The 18612-nt window shown below is 35.8% G+C and overlaps 1 protein-coding gene across 8 annotated transcripts in view; it reads left to right on the forward strand.

The window, feature by feature from the left end:
• GABPB1 (GA binding protein transcription factor subunit beta 1) overlaps positions 1-18612 on the forward strand; it is a 70300-nt gene that overhangs the window by 11749 nt on the left and 39939 nt on the right. For 6 of the 8 annotated variants that reach the window (XM_043986411.1, XM_043986408.1, XM_043986407.1 and 3 more), the window contains exon 2: positions 10181-10318. The exons of 1 other annotated variant lie outside the window; for it this stretch is intronic. The gene's annotated coding sequence lies outside the window, so the exon portion shown is untranslated. Of the gene's footprint in view, positions 1-5074; positions 5302-10180; positions 10319-18612 lie in introns of those variants that run through there. One more of the 8 variants, XM_043986409.1, reaches the window with a different exon arrangement.

Here is an 18612-nt window from a genome sequence, read left to right on the forward strand (position 1 = left end):
AACAACTTTGCTCAAGCAACAAACTCCTTAAAATTAGAATGGAACAAATAGAAGTCCAAATGGCTCCATGAAACAAAGTATTAAAATGAAGTCAAAAGACTGAAAAAATAGAAGAAAATGTAAGTTATGAATATGATATGAAATGATAGCAAAAACAAAACAAACCTGGAAAACATATCAAGGAGAAAAAGTTTAATAATCCTTAGACTTTTTTTTTTTTTAAAAAGCTTAGATATAGTTTAATAAATTGGAAAAGAAAACTGCCCAGATCTCTTAGAACCAGAGGAAAAAGTAGAAAGAATCTATCAGTCACCATCTGAAAGAAATCCCAGACCGAATCCCCTCAAGAATGTTATAGCTGAAATCCAGAGCTCTCAGGTCAAAGAAAAAAAAATACATCAAGTAGGAAAGAAAGAATTCAAGTACTGAGGAGCTATAGTGAGTCTCACACATGATTTAGCAGTTACCACTCCAAGAAGTGAACAACTCTAGCAGTCAAGAATAGCGAGCAAAATTGAGTATAACTGTAGATGGGAAAAATGTATCCTTAATGAAATAGAAGACAAGCATTTCTGATGAAAAGATAAGAGCTGGGAAGAAACTTTCAAGTTCAAACATGAATTAAGAGAAACAAAAAGGCAAATCTGGATGAACAGTCATAGGGAAATAAAGATAAATTGCATACATTCTAATGTGGGAAGATGATACATGTATCCCCACATGTTTGCAATGGGGATTTTGTTTTTCATTCGTGTGTGTGTGTGTTTTGTAGGGAGGATTGTAATAGGAGGGAGAGAGGATTTTTGTTGATTGAAGAAATGTATATAATTAAAATATTATTTTGTTTTATCCTCACAACTCTTTGTGGTATTCAAAAAAACTACATCTTATGAGTTCTGCAAGGATCTCATTTTTTCCCCAGGGGTGTGGGTGGGACAAGTGTAATATTTTGTGTTTAACTCTGGAACTTGTACCTATCCTAGGTTTATTGTGGGATGTTTTGAATAATTATAATTATGTACAATCCTACTATAACTTGACATATGTGTTCATAAGAAGCACAACACCAGGCCAAATGGTGGATTAAAAAGCCCAGAGCTTATGGGAAAAATGGGTTTAGGAGCACAAAAACTTTTGTCATTGACACATTAAAAAAAAAGCATAGTAACCTAGTAACATCAATAACAGTTTTATACATATTAGGTGGTTAAGAAATACATAAATATAGTGGGCCTTTGGCTGTCGTTTGCCTACCCCTCAGTTCCTATAGGGCTAGGCTGGAAAAGTGTTCCATAAGTTGAGCAGGCTGCAAGTCTTGGCAGAACTTGTGTGTGTATGTGGGGTGGACTAGCCCTTTCCTACCCACAGTTCCTACTGTACCAGAAAATTATATAATAAATATGGCACTTTACCTTGATAAAGACCTGAGGTTTGCCTGTGAAATTTTGCATTGTAAAGATTGTAGCTTGTGAGTTATTGTGAAGTGGTTCACTTTTCTGCATGCTTGTTTCTCAAGGAAGAAATTCCATAGAGGCAACTTGAAATTCATGTTATGCTTACAATATTCCCTAATATGTCAATCACACTGGAAAAATTCATGGTTTTCTAACAAGTATTATAGCAGAACTGACTAAAAATTAAGTCACCATCTAGCTCGTTCTCTTTCAATAGATCAGGTAGGAAGCATAGATCAATTGCAAAATTCTTAATTGGGATAGGACAGCAAAGTAACTAATAGGGGATGTCAGGCTGTAGGATCGTTCTCAGTCCTCCACCACCTCACTCTATAATACACTTAGCGGTAGACTCTCCCACACACTCTTGTGCCTTTAGGGAAGGGGAGACATCCAGCATCACTCCATACTGGAGAGTTGTGTCATGGCTAAAACATTTCTTATATTGCCATCTCCCGACAGCTGTTTGTGCTTCACAGATTCTCTTCCTTTTGCAGCTGGCTTGAAATGATTCCTCCCTGTCCTAACTCCATTCTACCTCTTTAGCCATTATACACTGAAGCTCTACCTTCCACTATTTTTCTTTATTACTGAAGCTGTTGTATATGTTGCTTCTCCTTTAGTCTTGCATTGTTCTCTGCTGCTGCAGCTTTTACCTTAGGCATGTGTTATTGCTTTGTTATAACACTACCCCTCCCCTTAATGCCTGGTGATTAAGCGGACATCTTTTGTAATTTTTGTTAGAGAAACCTACATCACACTCAGCTGATACATAAAAGAATGACCTAGGTGTTGTTGTTTTTAAAGGCCTTTTCTATCTATTCCCTAACACTAAAAGGTCCCCAGTGCTCTAATTCAGAACAAGTACAATTCTTTCATCTCTTCCCCATTCTAGATTAAAAATTATTAGCTCTATAACACATTGTATAATCCCCACTGAGTCTTTTTGAGATTAAGGATAAACAGGCACTACTTTTCATTTCTCATTCCTCTAACAAGAGATTGATCTTTGCTCTGCATTCCTGTCATCAAGTCAAATAGTTCTTTTTCCTCTTTCATCTGCCTTTTGTAACTTGCTGGGGCTTTTCCTTCTCATTATAATTCTAGAGTTTAACTGTAATGTGTTTAGGAGAATTTAATCTTGGATTCTCCCTGGTCAGGATCCTGTATATTCTTTCCCTTTGGTTATCACTTTTCTTTGTTGATTCTGGAAAGTTTCCTGGAACTGTTTCTGAAATACAATGTTCAGATTTTTTGTTTATATTTTTTTTATGTCACCTCTTCAGGTTATTGCATTTTTATTCATTCTTGTGGTTTTTCATTTGTATCTGTGTGTTTCCAAAATCTTTTTTTTGCAGTTGATTTATTTTCTGAGGTTGTTTTTCCAGTTTTGCATTGTTGGCAGTTTTGTTTTCTACTTTAGCAAGTCTGTTTTTTTAAAAACAGATATGGGGGCAGCTAGGTGGCGCAGTGGATAGAGCACTGGCTCTGGAGTCAGGAGTACCTGAGTTCAAATCCGGCCTCAGACACATAACACTTACTAGCTGTGTGACCCTGGGCAAGTCACTTGACCCCAATTGCCTCACTTAAAAAAAAAAAACTGTAAAAAAAAAAAACAGATATGTATGTATATATATGTAAGTGTGTGTATAAATACATATGTTTAGTTTTCTATTACATTTTCCATTGTAGTTATTAGTTTTCCTCTTTTCGATCATCTTTACTATCTTTTAATTCTAGCTTCGGTTTTTACTACTTTTTTTTTTTTTTTTTAGTGAGGCAATTGGGGTTAAGTGACTTGACCAGGGTCACACAGCTAGTAAGTATTAAGTGTCTGAGGCCGGATTTGAACTCAGGTCCTCCTGACTCCAGGGACGGTGCTCTATCCACTGCATCATCTAGCTGCCCCTGGTTTTTACTACTTAAAAAAAAACAACTCTACAATAACTTTTTATTTGCACTTTTGATTTTTTTTTTACCCATTTTAATTCCTTTTCAATTTATCCATTTGAGGAAATCTCTTAGGAAATATTGTGTTCCTTTGCCCCATCTGCCTTGTTTCTCTTATTTTGGCTGTTTCAGTGTCTTAATTTTTTTTTTTAAGTAGTATTAATGTACTTCACCTTGCTTATTTGCTATTTTGGTTTCTTCTTATTACCCTTTGTTTTTAGCCATTTTCTTCCCTTTGATCTTAATCTTTGTTTTTTTGGAGGAGGTTTTTTTTTTTTTTTTGCGGGACAATGGGGGTTAAGTGACTTGCCCAGGGTCACACAGCTAGTAAGTGTCAAGTGTCTGAGGCCGAATTTGAACTCAGGTACTCCTGAATCCAGGGCCGGTAATTTATCCACTGTGCCACCTAGCTGCCCCTAGAGGGGTTTTTGAAGCTGTAACTTAACTATTTTGACTTGAAATCCCTCTTAACCATTTAAGAAAGGGAAGTTTTTATTACCTGTCAGTATGCTTTTGATATTGAACAAATACCTGAGCTGGATATGCTCATAAGAATATTATTTAAGCAATTATGACTAATCAATATTTTTTGTCTACAGGGTGCAGTAGGCATTAACAGTATTCTAGGTATTAAAAAATTTACATAGTTTTGATTGGATGAGATCATAATCTTCAGTTGATGAGTAGACTGGTTGTTTAATCAGACCATAAATAGAATGTACAAAATGCATATATAACAAATACATTAATAGTGTGTATTTAGCGTGAAATATTTTAATGTTTTCAAGGATGACTTGTGGCATAGGAACTTTTAGCCAAATTTATTAGCCCAGTTTTTGATCATTTCAAGCATTTGGTATAAGATTTTCAAAGAAACTAAAGTTAAGGATGGAAAAGAAAATGACTTCAATGTAGAAACAGAGAACACTGAAGTTATAATCAAAATTAATATATTTCTTTGGACAATATGACTTAGGAATGTTTTGACATTATTTCTCAAAATACAGTAGGGTGTAAACGTAAGTCTTCATAAGCAGTTTCATAACATCAGGTTGACCAGACTTAAGAGAATCCATGACATATTAGTTTTTTTGTCATATTAAGTATTACCAATAATATAGTACTGGTTATTCCTCAAACCTAGATACGAGCTAATTCTATGATGTTTACAGTTTGGTTTTTTTGTTGAATTTCTTTGTAAAATTGAAATTTTCAGCTCCTAGTTAATTTAGCCACACTGTTTTCATAGGGTTTCTATCTTGTGAAAAAACTCTAAGAAATAAAATTCATACATAGAAAGATTTACTTATATTTACATGTTAAGATTTTAAAATTAATTTAACACTCTTTTTCTGAGGTTATATAACTAGGAGTTTGAGTGTGAAGGCACCAAATATGGAGTCAAAGCATTGTTGTTCATTCTCTAACTCTGGGTTCATTTTCTTTTTTTCTCTCTTTTTTTTTTCTTCTGGATTCATTTTCAATCCTGGTTGACCATGAACAAATTCTAATTAGACTTCAGTTTCTTTTACTGTAAAGTGAGGGTGGATTGTTTTGCATGACTTCTGAAAACCCTTTTAGCTTTAAATGCATTATCTCCTTAGGTACATATTTTTTGAAAAGGATTAAATTTTGAAGTAGTCATTTGCCATCTCATTTATTGTCTTTTGTGTGGCTTACTCAGTCAAGAAATATTTATTAAATACCTACTATGTGCCAAGGACTATACTAAGTGCTAGGGATGAAAATTTTTTAAAAAGAGAACTGTTTCTGCCTTCAGGGAGTTGACAGTCTAATTCAGGAAGAGCATACAAAAAGAAGCCAGAAAGAGGAAAAGACATAAAGGAGAATAGAGAAGGTACCCAAAGCCAGAGAAGTCCTAAAGTAATACAGCCAGGTGAGGAATGAGGACTTATTTTTGTGCTTTGAGAAAGACTGCTGGTTAGACTTTGCTTTAGTCAGGGTTGATCATAAATCATATATCCATGTGATGAAATGTATGATCATAGTATGCCAAAAAGAAAATTCAAAACAACTTCAATTCAACACACATTTCTAATCCATATCCAAGTTTGCCTTGATTCAAATAAGTCATTTTAAATGTATGAAAGAAGTATATGACCTGTTTTCTGTCCTCATAGTTTATAACCAACTCATTTCAAGCAAATACCAAGGATAAATACAGTTGCATGTTTAAGGAATGGAAATTTTTTAAAATTCAATTTAATTTAATTTTTAGTTCTGATTTCTCTGTCCTCTATCTTCCCCTTCCCCCATTTGAGAAGACAAGAAAACTGAAATTTATGATATGTATACTCAAGCAAAAATCAATTCTTGCATTAAGAAGGAGGAGGGGGAGGGAAGAAGGAAGAAAGAAAGAAAAAAAAGAAAAGAGAAAGAAAGGAAGGAAGGAAATGCTTCACTATACACTCTGAGGATTTTATGTTTCATGATGACTCCTTTGAAATTGTGACTTGTCACTGTATTGATCACTTTAAGAAATAGAAATTTAAAGGAAAATATTATTGTGGGATAGAGGTGATTTAGGGAAGGTTTTCTGTGGAAAATAGGAATCTTGGAATGGACTTTGAATTAATGATAGGATTTGGGCTCATGGAGGGGGTAAGGGCTTAATTAGAGATTTTCCCTATTGTAAAGAAGTGAGAGATAATGTTGAAAAGGCAAAGAGGGGCCTATTGATAGAAGACCTTGGTTGCCAGGTTGAGTTTGGACTTAGTTATATGAAGAAAGGAGCAGTGGTATACTCCTAAGGAGCTAAGAAGCTCCTAAAAAAGCTTTATTTTAGGAATTGTTTTGGAAGCCATGTTGAAGATGGTATTGAGGGAATCCAAATGGGTTTCACAAAGACCATATTGATTTTAAATCTTGAAAATTTCTAGAGACAAATCAAGGTCTTCACTGACCATGTTTAGGTTGTAGCTAATTAAAGAAGACAGTAATCAAGCATTTAAAAAATATTTAATATGTGCCAAGTAATTGTAATTGTATTGTGCTAATTAATCTTATGTTTTATAGCTAATTCTAGAATTTGGGGATTGGAATAGATTTGAGAATTCATCCGTTATAGTGGTTAGCAACCTTTAAACATATAAATGTTACTCTTCGAACTAAAATAAATGAATAGTTGTGCCTCTATATTGACTTCTCACTCAAGCTACAAAGGGCATAATTTAAACTGCTAGCTTTGGAGGTGGCATAAAATTAAAGTCTAGATTAGTTTCCTTGCTATTCCTTTACCTCACAATACAAGTTTGTTACCACTCACTGAAGCACAGAAAACCTGGCTAGGTTACTGCCTTTAGGTTTTCTCTTCTTAATCCTTCCCGTTTGACAATTCTGTCCTCTTCTTTTCCACATGACTTACTACTGCCATGTTCTCTAGGCAGTTAGGTGGAACAGTGGATAGAGTGTTGGACCTGGAGTCAGGAAGAGCTGATTTCAAATTCAGCCTCAGATGCTTACTAGCTGTGTGATCCTGGCCAAGTTCACTTATGTTTCTTCATCTGTAAAATGAGGTTAATAACAGCACCTATCTCTTAGGGTTGTGAGGGTCAGAGATATTTGTGAAGCACTTAGCACAGTGCCTGTCACATAGTAGGCACTTAAAAAATGCTTCTCCCTCCCCTCCCCCAGCTCTTTCCTATTCCACTTCTTCCTACTTTTGCTTCCTTTTATCCCATATTTCTTATGTTTATTTCTTGTTTTTCCAAAATGACAATATCTTCCAAAATGTCAACTTACAATGCTTTTTCTTTTTCTTTTTTTTTTTTACAATGCTTTTTCAAGTTATTAGGGCACATTGTAGATTGTAAGTTTTAGGATAACAAGGAAGGCCATGTTATGCCATGGCAGGCAACAATTGCTTCCAATAGCCATGAGGAAGTTATTAGCTTCCCTTCTACCCTGAGACTAAGGTATCCTGACAGATATAAACAAACAAACTATATATATATATATATATATATATATATATATATATATATATATATATATCACTGGTAGCACTGGTTTTCATTGGAGGAGGAGAAAGGAACAGATGTGACTTTTTAAACAAAAAGTATTGTGGCTGTTGGGTACCTAGTATTCTTGGGTAGGTTCCACATGTGTGTCTTTATTTGTATTCTCTTATATCATGTTATCTCTGGGGAAGTCTTGTTTGCTGGACTGTGCAAGGTCTTGGGCACAGAGAACACTAAAGAGTTCAGCAGTGATGAATTATTCCACAAGGCCATTGTCAGCTATATTATTGAAAATACCCTCTGATTAATTTCCTACTGTCTTAAGCATTCCTGTCAGAGGTCACAGGACTTTGATACAAGGAGTTTTTGGAAACTAATTATTTGGTTTTCTGCTTTAGTGTATTAACTTCTATCTGATGATATATTTGATGAGGGTATTAGAAGGAAACAGGCAGCTTTTTGAAAGTGATGTTACACAATAGACCACATCTTTACCAAAACCATATTAGACTAGAAGATGTAGAGAATACAAGATCCCATTGTAGTTACTGTTTGTTGGCTCTAAAAACCATTTTATTTGGTAGAGAAAAAACTTCCTTTCCTTCCCTCAAGGCTTTTATAGAAACATTTGGCAACCTTTGATTATTTGGCAACCTTTGATCATTAATATCAAACAAGGCATAAAATAGGGAGATGTATGCCCACTAAATATTTGTGTTTTCTGTTGTCATGGAGGAGAGGTAGAAAAGAGGGATTCTTAACTTTGGTGAGATTCTAACTTTGTAGATCTCCATAACAGATCTACAGTTCCTTAAATGAGTTTAGCCAAACACTGTCCTTGGATGGATACTGAGTAGAGCTTCCCATCAGTGTATGTGTTTTAGACATATATTGACCATTGACAGTATTTTGGACTCACAAATGACTTAGAGGAAGAGAGTAGACTGGATTGCCTTAGGCAAGTTGTTAAATTCTTTTAATGACCTCCAAGCTTCTTCCTGTAACAAAGGGTCATCTTTTTAACACCAGTATTCTTCCAGTGATGATGTATGTATGACTGCAAATCATGGGGACTGTATAGTTTTTGAAGAACTGAAATTGAGAATCACCCAGAAGGTAATAAAATGGTATATGGTAGACAGGAGCAGGGTACAGCACATTATGAAGAAGGAATTATACAAGAGAATCTATGTAAAGGTTGTCATCAAAGAAATGTATAACAAAAAAGATGATGGGCTGGTTTTGTAGAGAGAATGAGAAATGACAGCTCAGGTATTCTTGGTATCCTTCTGTCAAGAGAACTTGAGGAAAGCCCCCTTCATCTTAGAGGGACCCACTGAGGAGAACTTTGTGAAGATATGTACACTAGTTGCACGTGGTGGACAGATTTGAATGGGTTGTCATTTATATCACTGGAAAGAATACCAAATTCATTGAGCTCACAAACTCATTGAAGTATTAGTTTTTACAAACTGAATAAACTAATAGAAATGTGTAAGCCTAGCACAGATAAAGTTACAAAATCTTTTCTGGTTTTAGTTTTTAAAAATCTGCATAACTCATCACATATATCTTTTTTTTTTTTTTTGATGAGGCAATTGGGATTAAGTGACTTGCCCAGGGTCACACAGCTAGTAAGTGTCAAGTGTCTGAGGCTGGATTTGAACTCAGGTACTCCTGACTCCAGGGCCTGTGCTTTATCTACTGTGCCACCTAGCTGCCTCTACATATAAGATATTATGATCTTCAAAAAGCTATACTGTAAAATGCACAAAAATGCCTCTTTTTTTCTTAAAAAGTTGCTGATCTCTCACATGGTTCAACACCTTTAAAATTCAAATTTTTAAAAAAACTTAAGGCATGCCCATTGGCAGTGTTCTTTAGTGTACCATATTCCAAGGCCCTGGTTTGAGTTCTAGTTTGGCAAATCAGCATGCAAGCATTTATTAAGTGCTTACTATGTTCCAGGCACGATAGGTTAAGCTCTAGGAATACAAAGAAAGACAAAAAACAGTCCTTGCTCTTCAGAAGCTTATAATCTAATGAGGGAGAAACATGCAAAAAAAACTACATACTAACAAAACATGCAGATTAATTGTAGATAATCACCAAAGTTAGGCATTAACATTAATGGGGATTGGGAAAAGCTGCTTATAGAAGGTGGGATTTTAGCTGAGACTTTGGGAAACTAGGAAGCAGAGATGACAAGAAAATTCCAAGCATGTGGCACAACCTGTGGAAATGAAGACAAATTTGTTACTTTACAAGGGAAGTTGGGAAGTGGTTAGCTTTAGAATGGGATTTTGGTGGGATTGAGTTGAGGCAGAAAGAAATGAAGGAACCTTTGGTGGGGGAAGAACAGGATTTGAACTGTGACAGCCAGGAGTTCAGAATCACTGAGATGGGAAGGGAATGGCAGATTTACAAGCAGTTTTTATAATCCAGGACCATACTGACTTCTAGTCCTCCAGAGTTGTGCCATGTTCACAGCTTTCCCCTTTGTCAGAGGAAGCCCCAGAATTGAGAAGGAATTTTCTTGGTCCATTGAAACCAATGATGAAAGTAGATGACCTCAGATTTCTGAGATATCAACTGAAACTCACTGTTCATGGAATTTAGAACTAGAAAGGACCTTAGAGGTATTTATCCCGACTCCCTCATTTTAGAGGTGAAGAAACAGGACAAACAGATAATTTCAGAAGTCGTATATGAAAATAAAGTTTTCAAAGATAGTAAAATACTGGCGCATAAAATCATGAAGTCACATTTAATTCAGTTTTTGCTTTTTTTTTCCAGATTTTTACAAAGTGATCAAAGCTGTTTACAAATGTCAGTTTCCTAAAATAGTTTACCAAAGCCTTCTGAAATTTTGACCTGAAAATCAAGAAGCCACATTTTTAAAGTTCATCAGCTAACATAATAGCACAGTACCTGGTACGTATTGTATTGCTTAATAGAAGCTTATTGATTGATTGTTAATATCTTAAAGCATTAACAACTTGACCAGGAATTTACTGTCAGCTTAAAAGTCTATTTTCCTCATCAGTAATAGGGGAGTGACCATAAATACATTCCATCACTTTAGTATACATTGTATGGTGTGAAGAAATGAAAATGACATTTGAGAAGATAAATTTGGGAAGAGTGTCTCTAAAAAAGATATCTGTGCTGAGAATGATAGAATTCTCAAGGAACTTGGGGTTGAGATTTCTAAGATCTCTCTAAGAGAGGAAGATTATAAAAAAGTGGAAAAGATTGCAGACCATTATTATCAAAAAAGGCATTTGAGAAGACTAGTAACTATTGAACCATTGAACTAATTGAACTATTAAACTAATTCTCATCCATATAATATTCAGTACTCTCATCGGCATTGTACTTGATGAAAACATGAGAAGGAAAAATAATTTTATGTATTAATTTCTATATCCAACCTTGTTTTCATATTCATAGTTCATAGTTTACTGAGATATAGAGAACATAAGATCTTTCCTTGCATGGTATTTTTGTGTGTGTGATCAGGGTTAAGTGACTTGCCCAGGGTCACACAGCTCTTTGCATGGTATTTGAAAGCAAGATTTGATTTGTTAGAACAAAGTCAAGTCTTCAGGACTCACTTCTAACAAGGTGTGGCTCCTATGTCTGTGTCAAGACCTTAGAGGAGCCTGTGAAAGAAATAAATGCAGCAAATTGATTATAGTACAACTTGAATATCTGATTGAATTGAAAGGAGGCAAGCATGGGGTCCTGGAAAGAGCCCTGGCCTCGGTTTCCAGATCTTTAGGTTAGAGCCCTGAAGCTGTGGGATTCGTGTTGGAACCAGGAGCGACTTACTTGACCTCTCTGAGCCTCCATTTTTAAAAATTGGGATAATAATACTTGCACTACTTACTTTTCTCCCAAACATCCTATGAGGTATTTGGAAAATCTTAAAGCACCACATACTTGTGAGTTTTTATTTTATTTTGAAGACCCTTGGGTACCACTAGAAAGTTTTTGAGTAGAGGCGTGTGTTGATTATGTTTGTGAATCAGTAAGATTACCAGCCAAGTGAAGAGTTGACTAGAGAAGGGAGACTTGTGAGAAATTGTTGGGCTAGTCTAGGTGAGAAGTCATGAGGGCCTAAACTAGCATAGTGACAATGTGAGGGGAAAGAAGAGGACTGATATGAGACATACTTTGAAGGCAAATCAAGAGGATATGGCCTGTGTCAGGCCTGAGGGAGAGGGAAAAGTTGAAGATGACTGAGATTTCTAGTCAGGGGGATGGGGAGAATGGTCAGGTTGAGTTTTGCAGGAAAGAAGTTGTTCAGTCTTTTTCAGTCATGTCCGACTCTTTGTGATCCCTGGTTGGGGTTTTCATGGCAAAGATACTGGAGTGGTTTGCCATTTCTTTCTCCAGATCATTTTACAGGCGAAGTGACTTGCTCAGGGTCACACAGCTAGTTATGTGTCTGAGGCTGGATTTGAACTGTTAAGGAGTCCCCTGAACTTGTCTTGCTGAGTCACCATCTTTTCTAGAAATACTGGACTCAGAGTATGGTGGGGAACTTCTCTTCCCCAGCTGACATAATTTGTTGTTTGCATCCCAGACTGGATTCCCTGTGTGTCCTTGGGAGTCAAGACAGTCTGCACTAGACTTGTGCATCTGGGACCCTTGAAGATAAGGAGACCATCATATCTTCATGGGCTAGCAGTTTCCAAGGGAAAAGAATGCAGCTTTTGCCCTCTCATTGCTCTCCTCTCCTTCTGGAGTGGGGTTTGTCCTTTTCCCACCTTTACTGCACCTTTGTTCTCCCATGCCATGTGGACATTCTGGTATCTTCTTCCTTTGCCCTGCTGTCATAAATATGCAGACTTTTGTAAGAACTGTGAACTCTTTGCTCTGGCTTTGGGTTCTACATATATGTTCATTTCTTTTGTAATAAACCTAGTTTTCACATAAGTTTTGTGAAGTTGTGATTTCCTGTTGACAGAACTCAGGAAGGGGAATCTTCCTGACTCCAGGCCTAGCAATTTATCTACTGTGCTAGCAAGATCATTTAAGTAGCAGTCTAAGTAGATGTCCAGCAGGTAATTGGAAATGGAGGAGAGATCAGGGTTTGGAAATACAGCCATTCTAAATTTGGTTAGAACTGATAATTGACAAGTGGGTGGATATGGTCATGGTGGGATGGTGGGATGAGGGGGAGAAGCTGGGGACCGAAACTTGAAGATTTTTGGTGTTGGAGGAAGAGAAGTTAGCAAAGGAAACAGGCGTGATTAGAGAGATAAAAGAACTAAAAGAATATGATGTCATGTTATTGGGGGGGAGGAGAGAATATTAAAGAGAGGGTTTTTAGTGTCAAATGTTATAGAAATAGAAAATTAACATGGGGCAGGGGAATGAAAAGCCTTTGCATTTGATCAGAAAGAAGTGATTAGTGATGTTTTAATAATATAGTACAATCCAAATTGCAGTTGATTAAGGAATAAAGTGTATGGGAAAGAAGTAGAGGCAGCAAATGTAAACTACTTTTGCTAGAAGTTTGACATACCAGGAGGAAGTGAAAGAATTTTTTCCCCCTAAACTATTAGTACAACCTGAGCAAACTTGTTGACAGGAAGGAGCCAGCCAGTGGAGGGGAGGAAATTGCTAAAGCAAGGTCCCAGAAGGAATAGGATCCAGGACAAAGTAAAAAGGTTCACCTTGCCATGGTAATCCTTTGAGGCCAGAGGGAAAGAAAAGAGGATAAGTGAAGATGAGTTTTGAATTGTGGAGGGAGATTAAATTTATTCATGTACATTGGCCTTGTTCTTTTTTCTCCCATTTAATAATTTTTATGCCTTTTTTTAAACATCAAAATTATTTTTCAGTATATGCCCCATATTAAATTCTTAAACATTTGAGCAAACTATATCTGACATATGCAATAATCTACCTTTCTGCTGAAGGGAGCGAAGTATATTTCATTATTAGTTTTTTGGGGACTAAGATTGGTTAATTAGTATGAGTTCTACTGCATTTTAGTATTATTTTTGCTAGTTATTTTAGTAATTTCATATATTATCCATATTCTCTTTACTCTTCATTATCCATATAATTTTTCCCATGTTTCTCTAGATTCTTCATATTTATTATTTCTTATAGCTCAATCATATTCCATTACATTGGTATGCCCCAATTTACTCAGCCCTTCCCAAATTGATGGGGCCCCATTTTGTTTCTAGGTGGTTTTTGGTTTTGTTTTGCTTTTGCTGATAGTGCTGCTACAGACATTTTCTGTTTAAATATTTTTCTTCTTGTTATAGACTTCCTTGCAAGTATATGCTTTGAAATATAATGGCTATGGGTACAAAGGGTACAAAGAGTTCAGTAACCTTGCAAAATTCTAAAAAAAATTTTCAGAATAGTTGGACCAACTCATAACTTCCCCGATAATTTGTTGGTCTGCCTGTTTCTCCATAGATTCTCCAACATTCACTACTTTTATCTTTTATTATCTGTACCAGTATGGTGGGTATGAGGGGAATCTCAGAATTGGTTAAATTTTCATTCTCTTATTGGTGACAGCAATCTTTCACATAGTTTTTGATCATTTAAATGTCTTTTTTGAACTATTTGTTCATGTCCTTTCACATGAACAAACTTTTTTGGGATAATTGGGCTTACTCTTTTAAGGAAACTAGGAAACAAGGTAATCTGTTGAGTGAGACAGGTTGGAGATGGGGATGGAGTTGAGGCAGGTAGGTAGCAAGCATTTATTAAGTGCTTGCTGTATGCCTGCCACTATACTAAGTTCTGGGGATACTAATGTAAGTTAAGAGAGAAAGACCATCCCTGCCCTCCAAAGAGTTTATATTCTAATGGTGGAATATAAGATTTAAAAAGGGAATTGAAAAGATTGTGGAGGTGGGGAATGAGAGAAGTTATCTACCTGGTTATGGTGACAAAATCTGGGGAATCAGAAGTAGACCTGCTAGGGGAATGAAGCATTGCTGATATGGGCCTATCCCCCAAAAGTTGATGACTTGAGGAAAATGGAAAAGGGATAGATTTACTATGGTGATTGTGACAGAGTCTAGAAGAGATGAATAAATAGATTACCATGTGACAGTAAAGCCTTAGTTAAGGTTACATAGCATAAATTTCTAGTGAACCCAGGTTTAAAGAGTTAAATTTGGCTGAACATACACTGTATGTAGGTGAGTAGTATGCCCAGTTGTAGATGACCTTGAATGTCAGTCAGGAATAGGGAATGGGTAGCTCTCAAGATTTTTGAGTAGACACAACATGATAGTACATTAGGGAGACTTTTAATTATGGTGTTTAGTATGTATTAGAAAAGTGTTGGACTAGAGCAGGGATTCTTCACTATTTTGTGTTAGTTTGGTAAAGCCCAAGGACCCCTTCTCACAGTAACATTTTATTGTTTTTTGTTTTGTTTTGGGCGGGTTTTTTTTGGCCAGCCAGTGAGGGTTAAGTGACTTGCCCAGGGCCACACATCTATCTCGTAAATGTCAAGTGTCCGAGGCTGGATTTGAACTCAGGTCCTCCTGAATCCAGGGCTGGATTCTATCCTAGCGGCCCCCCCAATTATTTATATATATATATATATATATATATATATTTTTTTTTTAATGAGGCAATTGGGGTTAAGTGACTTGCCCAGGGTCACACACCTAGTAAGTGTTAAGTGTCTGAGGCCAGATTTGAACTCAGGTACTCCTGACTCCAGGGCCAGTGCTCTATCCACTGCGCCATCTAGCTGCCCCTCCAATAATATTTTTAAATGCGTAAAATAAAACTAACATTTCAACATCATGTAGTTGTCAGAGTTAAAAAAAACAAAACCCAACCCAAAACACTATTCATGAAATTCATGACTAGAAAAAGGAAGGGAAATATAAAAGTAGCAATTATCATGGCACTGATTACTATAATACACAGTATTACTGGGCATTTGCATTAGAGAATTATAAAATAAAGTGTTATGTAAGGTTTGAGAGGTAATGTAGTTACTGATAATGGGGCTAATGGAAAATTGTTGCTCATGGAAGTAGAGAGGTAGCATTTGAGCTGGATTTTAAAGGTCTGAACTTAATGAGGTTGTAATTTAGGGAACTGGAAGTGTTTTCAGCATAGAAAAGGCATGTTTCAAGTGGCATTTAAGGAAGATAAATGTTAGTATTTGCCCTCATCTCTTAATTCCATACTATTTATTCTGGTTACATTATTTTATACCCTCTGTTGCTCTGGTAGATCATTTGTTCCAACGCACAGACCCTGGACTAGTGAAGACCTAGGATTGTCCCTACCCTAACAGGATATAATTTTACTTGAAACTTAATACCAGAGTTTATGCATTCATTTAACTGTTGCTTCCTTATAAAAGTTACCTAGAGAAGCTATACACAAATTTACTTCCAGAACCTTCGCAGTATTATTTGCCAACTACTCTTTGTTCTCTTATTCAGAATGCCATGGGGGTGACTGACCTACAGAGAAACAAACTCTTATTCCTATGTATTATGAGATCTTCCCTTATGACAATGTATAGAGTCACTGACTAGTTACTGGTGCCTAGGAATATCTGCACCCAACTCTGAGTAACAGAGCTATTGCTGTAGAATCCAAGGGTTTCCATTTCCCCTGTATATGTATGGGAGAGGTGTGTCTGGCATCTTGCATTAGAATTCGTAATACAGTTCCTTTTTACAAGATACTTTAAAAATATCTAAATTTAAAAGGATTTTAAAGAAAAACAAACTGAATCATGAATTCCAGTATTAGGGAAGCCACCTTAGATTCAGGACTGCTAGGTGGTACAGTGGAAACAGTGCTGGGACTCAGGAAGATCTTAGTTCAAATCTAGCCTCAGACACTTACTAGCTATGTGATCCTGGGAAAGTCACATAGTCCCTGTTTGTTTGCCTCAGTGCCTTATCTCTAAAATGGGGACACACTGGAGAACAAAATGGCAAGCTGCTCCAGTATCTTTGCCAAGAAAATCCCATGGACAAAGTCCATGTAGAGTCAGACACAACTGAATGACTGAATAACAACCGTCACCACCTCAGATACATATTGTTTTGACGTGCCTGATACTTCACAAATAATATCCAAATAAAACCTCTTACAAGATACATTTCCTGAAAAAACAGCTTATTGTTTGTTTACAGAAAGGTATGATGAGCCCTTTAGTGTTGACAAGTATAGCACTAAGATGAACCTTTTTTTTTTTTTTAAACCAGTTTTGTCCTCTTCATTTTGGCTCTGCTTTTTTTCCTGTTTCACTTCATACCAGTCTTCCCATGTTTCTCTGGCATTCTTTGTAGTATGGTGATAGTATGTTACATTCACATTGCCATTAATTTATTCAGTCCTTACCCAACTATTTGGCACACATTTTGTTTCCAGTTTTTTGTTCTTGTAAATTACACAATTCTGAACATTTCTTTTTGTAGGTGTGGATCTTTTCTTGCTGTCACTGACATCCTTGAGCTAGAGGTCCAGCAGTCTGAGTTAAAAACAACTTAGTAACTTTTTTGTAATGCACTTTCCTATAGAAATTAAATTATAACAAGTAACTAGGTAGAGTTGAAATGGCGCTGTTAGTACTATAATTTAGCCACTTTGTTCAGTAAATACTTTTTTGTTGGTTTAGGAAGCTATGACCTTGGAAATTCACTTATATGTCTGAGGGCAACATAGCTAAATTTGAAGAGGTTTATCACCAGGGTAGCAACAGTGTAATAAATGTTTTGGCCGAAGCAACTCTTCAAGAGCATCTAACAAAATTACAATGGGATTATGTGTTCTCTTTGTGGTTGGATTACTCATACCAAATATCAAGGTCCCTATTAAAATTCCATTTCTACAGGAAGTTTTTCCCAACCCTTCTTACTTCTAGTGCCTTCCGTCTTTTAATTATTTCCATTTATCCTGCATGTAGCTTGTTTGTACATATTTGTTTGTTTGTTGTTTTTCCCATTAGTTTGTGAGCTCCTTGTGAGTGGGGGATGTCTTTTGCCTCATTTTGTATCCCCAGAATTTAGCACAGTGCCTGTCACATAGTAGTCACTTAATAAATGTATTGATTGATTAACTTTGTGCTTCCTTTGCTTAGCATAGTGCCTGATACAGAGTAGGTGCTTAATAAATGTTTGTTAATGACTTAACTGCTTGGTGTCCCTTTTAAGTCCCTGAAAATAATTTGCACAAAATAGGAGCTTGATAAATACTGATTGAACGACATTGTAAAATTAGCCTGTTTTCATATGGATATGCATATAAAGTTAGATCATTTGTTCAGATTTTATTGTATATGAGAGTCTACATTTTACAGACTTAAAATTAAGTTGACAGTTATTTCAGTTTCCACCAGATGGCTCTCTCAGTGTGTTAGGAGCTACTAAGCAAACTTAGATTATTATATTTACAGGTCATTTGAACTATTGTTGAAAAATATCAGAATTCAGCCCATAATTCATAGTAAAAGGTAATTGAATTTTAAAAATTAAAATATTCATTAAATTCATTTGTGACAAGATTAAATAGAATTCATGAAGAAAAGCACAGTACTAGATAACTTAAAGGTTTTATTACTTCTACCTAGTAATATTTATGCACAATTGAGAATTGGCATTCATGTTTAAGTCAAAGTTAAATGCTTTTTCTCTTGCTTAGGAAGAGTTTCAATACTAAATGCAACATGCCAATATATGCCATGTAAACTATTGCTAAATGCTGTAACAAATTGAACACTTACTATTGTAGTAGAAATCTTTAGTGGTATATAGATCTGGAGTAAACTTGGACTGTGGTCACATTTAGATAATTGGCTTTTTAAAAAAAATAAAAATCATAGCTGATTAGATACCTCATGGATTACCTAATGGTTAAGATTATTAATTCTACCACAGTCAGATCAGCTTATTTTTTCAAAGAGGCAGAAAGCTATGGGAGATGACCATGTTCAGATGAACTTTTTATGTAGTTTTTTTTCTGATTGCGACAGTCTCCAGAACCCTTAGTTCTGTTTCCAAAATATAACCTTCATTTTTCTATCTGCAGCAACATTAACCTGTGACTGCAAATAACAAATTTACATTTTCATGGTATTTAAAAAAACAAGCTGACAGAATTAACTCATATGCTTAATATATGGACTGATGGCTGGTGAGAATGGTGAATTTATTCAGATGACTCTAAGTAGATGATAATGGATAACATTTATATAAGGCTAT

The sequence above is a fragment of the Dromiciops gliroides genome, chromosome 2 (genome assembly GCF_019393635.1).
Source record: "Dromiciops gliroides isolate mDroGli1 chromosome 2, mDroGli1.pri, whole genome shotgun sequence".
Lineage (NCBI taxonomy): Eukaryota > Metazoa > Chordata > Mammalia > Microbiotheria > Microbiotheriidae > Dromiciops > Dromiciops gliroides.